This window comes from Crocodylus porosus, unplaced genomic scaffold (genome assembly GCF_001723895.1).
Source record: "Crocodylus porosus isolate Cpor-Errol unplaced genomic scaffold, CroPor_comp1, whole genome shotgun sequence".
Taxonomy (NCBI): domain Eukaryota; kingdom Metazoa; phylum Chordata; order Crocodylia; family Crocodylidae; genus Crocodylus; species Crocodylus porosus.
Window position 1 is genome coordinate 13,718,816 of NW_017728931.1, and position 6,989 is coordinate 13,725,804.

The window sequence follows — 6,989 nt, forward strand, 5'->3', positions numbered from 1 at the left end:
AAACCCCCTAGCCAGCTTCCCTCCCCCCAGCCCTGCCCCACAACCCCCAAGCCCCACTTACCTCCAGCAAGAAGAGTGAGCCTGAAGCAGCCTCCCATAAGTGTGAGTGTTAGCCAAGACAGAAGATAGGGGGTGGGCCAAAGGGATAAGGGGGAGAAACTAGAGAAAGGAAAGTTTTGGGCTGGGAGGTTTGCAGCCGGCTGGGAGCTGTGTGGGTTGCAGGACCTGGGGGGGGATTTGCAGTGGGCTGGGAGCAGGGGGGATAGGTGGGGAGTTTACAGCCAGCTTGGCCAGCTGCAAACCCCCCACTCACCTCTGGAGTACAAGGCTGGCTGCACGTGGAACCTAAGTGGTGCTAGCAGCCTGACTGGGCTCAGCTCCTCCATATGCAGCTTCCCTTAATGGCCAATAGCATACATGCACAGGTGCACACACAAAAGAGGGGCACCAGCAGGGCTGGGGGTGGTGGTGCTGTGGGGGGGCTTAATTTTAATCATGGATTTAGGGGGTTTTATCAGAGAATTTGTGATTTTTTTATTTTTTTTTATTTTTATTTTTTATCAGAGAAAACCAGGATCCCTGGTCATGATTGATGCACTTACCTTGTAAATTGAGAAAAGATTACACTGTCATTAAGCTTCACCATTGTTAGATGCAAAACACTTCAGCTTCCCAACTGCTGAGGGAAACTGATTTGGAAGATCTTAAGATCACTGACAGTTCTCTTTTTGGGCTGGCTCTATGTGCAACGAACTAGATTCAAAGGCAAACTAACTACACTAGGAGCCCCTTGTAGCAGACTCACTGGAGCACTGTTTCATAGTTCCTGTTCTTGGCTGGAGCAAAAAGTAAGTGCAATCCAAAATTACTGTGAAGCTATATTAATATATCCCCAAGGCTGAGAATCTGAGATGTAAGCTGAGAAAAAGAAAAAAAAATCCCCAGAAAACAAAAAGGAGAAAAGATGTGAGGGACAAAAGCAATGACATTCCTAATGGTGATTTAGCTAATCTAGAGATCCTGGTTTTCTCTGATTAAACCCCTCTAAAACATGTGTGTTTTCATGATTAAAATGAAATGCCACTAATAACATAACGTGTGTGTGTATATACACACACACAGAGACATATACACACACAATGTTTTATTGATACATTTACAATTTTAAAGCAAAGCAATTTGGAAGTCTCCCAGTGACTCAAATACTATAATAAATTCTAAATACCTAGAAATGTTGGTGTTTGATTTTGTTTCGTTTTTCCATGGAAAATCACAATTCCCCTTGCTCCCTTAGTTTACCAGAATGTGGGTCCAGCTGTGACTGTCTCCTCCTCTCCCCTCCCTCCCCCAGCCAATTGCTTTGTGGAGCTGAGCGCTAGTGCCCTGCTCCTGCCCCTCACTCCCAAGCCACAGCCCCCCAGCCCTGCTGGTGCCCCTTACTGGTGACCCCCAGCTCCCCAGCCCTACTAGTGCCCCTCACTCTGGACCCATGGCCCCTTGTCCCTGCCAATGCCTCTCACAGCCCCTCAGCCCTGCCAGTGCCCCTCACTCCTGAGCCACACCCCTTCAGCCCTGCTAGTGCTCCTCACTCTAGACCAGAGGTTGGCAACCTGTGGCATGCATGCTGAGCATGGCATGCCACAGCCAGCCCCGGCTCTTGGTAGCTGCTGCCAGCAACACAGCCTGGGCTGCTCCCAGCAGGGCTTGCAGCTTCCCAACTGCCTGCTGGGAGCAGCCCGGGATTCCAGCTGGCAACAGCTCCCCAGAGCCGGGGCCGGCTGCAGCCGGGAGGCTCCAAACAGCTGTGCTGGGCTCCAGCATCAGCTCCACACCGGCATGTGCAGAGGCCCTGAGAGTGCCTCTCACTTTCGACTCACAGCCCCCTGTGAAAAAAAATCCAGCAAGAATTTCTTAGGGTGATATCTTTTATTGAACCACCTATGTTTCACTATGCTGTACCTGGCTTCCTGCAATCAGAGACTTAACAAAAAATTTAGTGCATTCAAAAGCTTGCCTAACTTTGTCCCAACTATGTAATTGGTACAATAAAGATATCACCCTAAGAAATTCTTGCCTCTCTCAGAACAAGGACAGCACAGACTGTGCTAGTGACAAAGTATCCATAGAGTCTCACCAGCATGCCTCAAGTCTGCTCTGGAAAGATCACTGTAAAGGTTGACATGTCAAGTCAATCTCAAAAGGCACTTTTATACATGGTCCAGGGGTGGGGTGCTTTAATTAGAGCAGCTTCCCCACACTTCAAAATGGTGAAGGCATTTGAACTAAAGCTTGTTTGAGTCAAACGAACTTTAGTTCAAGCACCTCTGCTGCCACTTTGAACTGCAGGGATGCTGATACAGGAGACATGGAGGCTGTAATCACCATGCTCCAGCAGACTGAATTTGTAATTACAGTGCATCAGAACAGCCTCTGTGCTTGTATATAGGCATCCAAAGCTCATTCAGCCAAATTTGCTTCCTAAAGAATCCTTTTCTCCTGTATAAGAATCCTGGGATGCCTATACATGAGCAGCGAGGAAGCTCCAGCACACTGTAATTACAGTGATAATTGCTACGCTCCAGCAGACCCTAGCATTTCGTGTATCAGCGTCTCCACACTTGAAAATGGCAGTGGGGGTGCTTCATCTAAAGCTTGTTGAATGAATTTTAGATAAAGCATCCCCACTGCCATTTTTAAGCATGGGGACAGTGATACATGAGCTGTTCTGGGTGCTTTAATTGAGCAGCTCTTAGGGCCACTCTAATTAGACTGTCCTCCCCCCCACACACACACACATACACACTCTCCTGGAGATGATGTATAAATGCCTCTAGTTTATCACTTTTATAACTGGCAGTTCATAGAATCATAGAAAATTAGGGTTGGAAGGAACATCAGGAGGTCATCTAGTCCAACCCCCTGCTCAAAGCAGGACCATCCAACTAGATCATCCCAGCCAAAGCTTTTTCTAGCTGGGTTTTGAAAACCTCCAAAGATGGAGCTTCCACAGCCACTCTGGGTAACCTGTTCCAGTGTTTCACTACACTCCTAGTGAGAAAATTCTTCCTAATACCCAACATAAACTTCTCTTGCTGCACGTTGAGACCATTGCTCCTTGTTTTGTCATCTGCCACCACTGTAAACAGTCTAACTCCATCCCCTTTCAAGCCCCCTTCAGGTAGTTGATGGCTGCTATTAAATCCCCTCTCAGTTTTCTCTTCTGCACACTGAATAAGACCAGTTGCCTCAGCTTCTCCTTAGAAGTCATGTCCCCCAACTCCCTAACCATTTTTTGTTACAGTCTGCTGGATTCTCTCCAATTTGCCCACATTATTTCTGTAGTGGGGGGCCCAAAACTGGATGCAGGACTCCAGATGTGGCCTCACTAATGAAGACTAGAGGGGAACAATCACTTCCCTTGATCTGCTGGCAGAGCTCCTTCCAATGCAGCCCAGTATGCCATTAGCCTTCTTGGCAACAAGGGCACACTGGCTCATATTCAGCTTACTGTCCATTGTAAATCCCAAGTCCATTTTTGCAGAGTTGCTGCCCAGCCAGTCAGCCCCCAGCCTGTACTAGTGTATGGGATTCTTCTATCCTAAGTGCAGGACTTTGTACTTGTCCTTATTGAATCTGAAGAAACATCAGGGATAGGCTTCTTTGGGAAAGGAAAACTCAGGTGTAAAGCATGCTAGAGACAGAGATTTAACCAATAACCTTTGGATTTGAAGACCAACATTCAGGTGAGCCACACTAGCCTGATTAGTTGCCCATTAGTACTCTTTGTCCTGATTCAGGAAAGCACCTAAACACATTTAAAGCTAGGCAGAATACAAGGTGAAGTTGTGCCATATGCATGAGTGGGGCCCAACCTTCTAGCCTCACAGGCCAGATGAATAGCACAGAGTTGGTCCACCATCCTGGGCCTGCTTGTTGGGTGCAGACCCATGCCAGCCAAACCCCGTGCACCCAAAGTCCAGCTGCAGACTAACCCCATGCACCAGCCTGACCTAGTGTGTACAGCTATGTTATCTGGCCCACAAGTTTCCCACAGGTCTAGAAATTTGGCAGTAGGGGAGCAGCAAGTAATGTTGCTGCCACTTTTCACCATCAAATATCTGGCCTGTGGGGAGTCCCAGAGGCCAGATAACATGGCTCCATGGGCTAGATCTGTCCCACAGGCTAGGAGTTAAGCACCACTCTTATAGACTAACTGAATCAGGGAAGCACAAGCTTTTAAGAGCAACAAGCTCACTTTGTCAGATGCTATGAAAGGAAATGCAGAAACCAAGTTATCAAACAGGAGTGTATTAAATATAAAAGACTGGGGAAGTAAGAAGAGGGGCTGAAAAAGGCAGAGGGGGTGGAAGAGAAAAACAAGGCAATGGGTTTATTGCCTTGCTTTTCCTTTTGCTTACAATGATACATTCCAATTCAAACTGTATTTTAATCAAAGCACTACAAAATCACAGAATAAATCTAAACTTGTTATAGTTCTATCACTCCTACTTTTCATCATGTAAGCGAAGTACACTGTTGCAACTAAATTGTTTATGAGAAACAAAAATTGGAAACCAACCCACCTTTTGACTGTGGTTTATAAGCCACAATATTTCCTGACTGCATATGAGAAATAAACACATACCTTTATCTGTTGCTTTTATATAAGGCCATTACCTCATTACAGGCTGAAAAAAACTCAGGAATTGCTTTAAAAAAAATCTTTTTGGAAATGATGAGGGTATGCTTGAAGGATCCATCTTTATCCAATATGCTTTATTAAATAAAGTTATTAAAAATTATAGCAGAAAAACTGTATTCTTCTGCTGCACATCCGTTATAAATATTCTTTCCTGTGATTTTACAGAATTGTGTTTCTAAAACTGGAATCAAATAATCCCAGAAGGTACACCACTAAGTGGCATATCAAAAATTGGCAGGCACAGAAGAAAACAAATACTTTATTGCAGTATTTAAATTGCATTCCAATAAAGTCTAGTAGTCCATTCTAATATGAATTCAGAAAAAAATAATTAACATAATTAGGAGGATACAAAGAAACAAAGCACAACAAAAAAAAGTCTAAGTTCAGGTGATGGTTATCGCCAAAGATTTCTTTGCTTTGCTTGAAGATTAATTTAAGAATCTTTTCCAACCAAATAACACTTTTCCAATGACACAACAACATTTTCCCTAAGTATAATATTTATTAATCAGGGATTCCTTAAAATTCCACCTGTACTTCTGAAACATTGTCATGGGAACATCATACTTTTCACCACACAGGCCTAGTGGAATTTTTAAAGTTCCAGGTTCAGAATATGTTAGATAAAATTATATTTCAACCTGAAGTATGGTAGAATTAACACTGCATATTAATGAAAAAGGTTCATGGAGTAAATAATAGTGTTATCTTGTTAGATTAAATTAGTTCTATTAAAAATAACTGGGATTTTCCCACTGATTTATAAAGAATATTCTTTCCTCCCTCCAGAAAGGACTTCTCTGGAAAATGCCACTGACGCATGTCTGCAAAATGATGCTATTTTATTGTATGTATGCAGGAGTAGAAAAAAGAAGAAAAACCCTATAATTACAAATCTATGGCTGTTTTCTCATGTCTCTACACCACATTTGACCATTTCGTTACACGTGCTTGTGCTTGTTTATTGTATGTTGTGAGATCTCATTGTATTTGTATCTTCAAGCAGTGGGCACTGCAGCAGGGGTTGCATAGTCTGAGGCTCTGCCACAGTCACAGGTGGTTGAACCAATGGTATAACCCCATTTCTTCATTAGTTCCTGGGAAAGTCCAACCCCATGCATAGGCAGTTGAGACATCACCACCTTTGCCATGGTTTGTCAGCTCCTGGTGGCAAGGATTTGGTCACCTGAATGTCCATTTTTTTAGTGACATGTACTTTCTTCAGGCTCTCATCTGTATTTGTGTCTCCTTGTGTGTTGCTTTGAGAGGTTGGGTGTTGGTAAGGAAGCCTCCTGTGTGACTTCAGTCATTGGTGTGCTGGTTGTACAGCAAGTGTCTCTCATTTTTAGCTTTTCTGAATCATTCTATTCTGCTAGCCAAAGCTCTTCTAATGTCAGGCAAAACAATGCCAGACAGCAGGTACACACTGTTTAGGTTGGTAAGCTTCAGACATCCTGTTATTCATTGGCAGCTATCATTCAGAATGGGGTCAAAATGCTTAGCATGTATAGTTCTCTCCCAGACAAGGCATGCATACTCACTAGAGGAAAAGCTGAGAGTCAGAGCAGTAGTTCAGATGACTGAGGGGCTAGCTCCCCATTTTGAGTTGAGGAGCCTATATAAAATGTTGTTACGAGTGCTCACCTTTGCTTTTGTATTCATGATGTGTTTTTTGTTTTAAGAGGGTTTGAACGAGGGTAACTTCAAGGTAAACTGGTTTTGGACAGCAGTGCAAGTAAGCTTCACTGGGGAAGGTCATTAATCTGTTGCCTTCATCTGCTTTGCTTCCCATCCAGTTTGACAAAAAAGGCTGTTTTTGAGCAGGGTTTGTATCAGCTCTGTAAGGTGTATATTTTCTTGTCATTCCCCGGGTCTTGTGGAGAAGTTGTCAGTGGTTAACTGTATTGTAGGCAGCTGTTATGTCGATGAACATGGCTCTGGTGATACGGCCTTTTTTTAAAACTGTGACAGGGGGCCTTCCTGGGGATAGATCTCAAATTAGCCCACCCACCTACCTATGGCAGTCTGCCCTGACTGTCCTGCCACAACTCGAATGTTACATGATACATTAAGCAGGAGGCCAACCATTCATTGCCCCGATGCCAGGGGGCATTATCTACCGATCTGAACCCCTCCTATGCCATGGCCCATGGCTCACAGAATTCATAGATTTCATAGACATTAGGGCTGGAAGGGACCTCAGAAGATCATTGAGTCCAGCCCCCCGCCCAAAGGGCAGGAAGTCAGCTGGGGTCATAGGATCCCAGCAAGATAAGCATCCAAT

At 44.3% G+C, this 6,989-nt stretch overlaps 1 protein-coding gene across 3 annotated transcripts in view; it reads right to left on the reverse strand.

Moving 5' to 3' along the window:
* Positions 1-6,989, reverse strand: part of CCDC91 (coiled-coil domain containing 91) — a 340,351-nt gene that overhangs the window by 104,639 nt on the left and 228,723 nt on the right. The window lies entirely within an intron of this gene.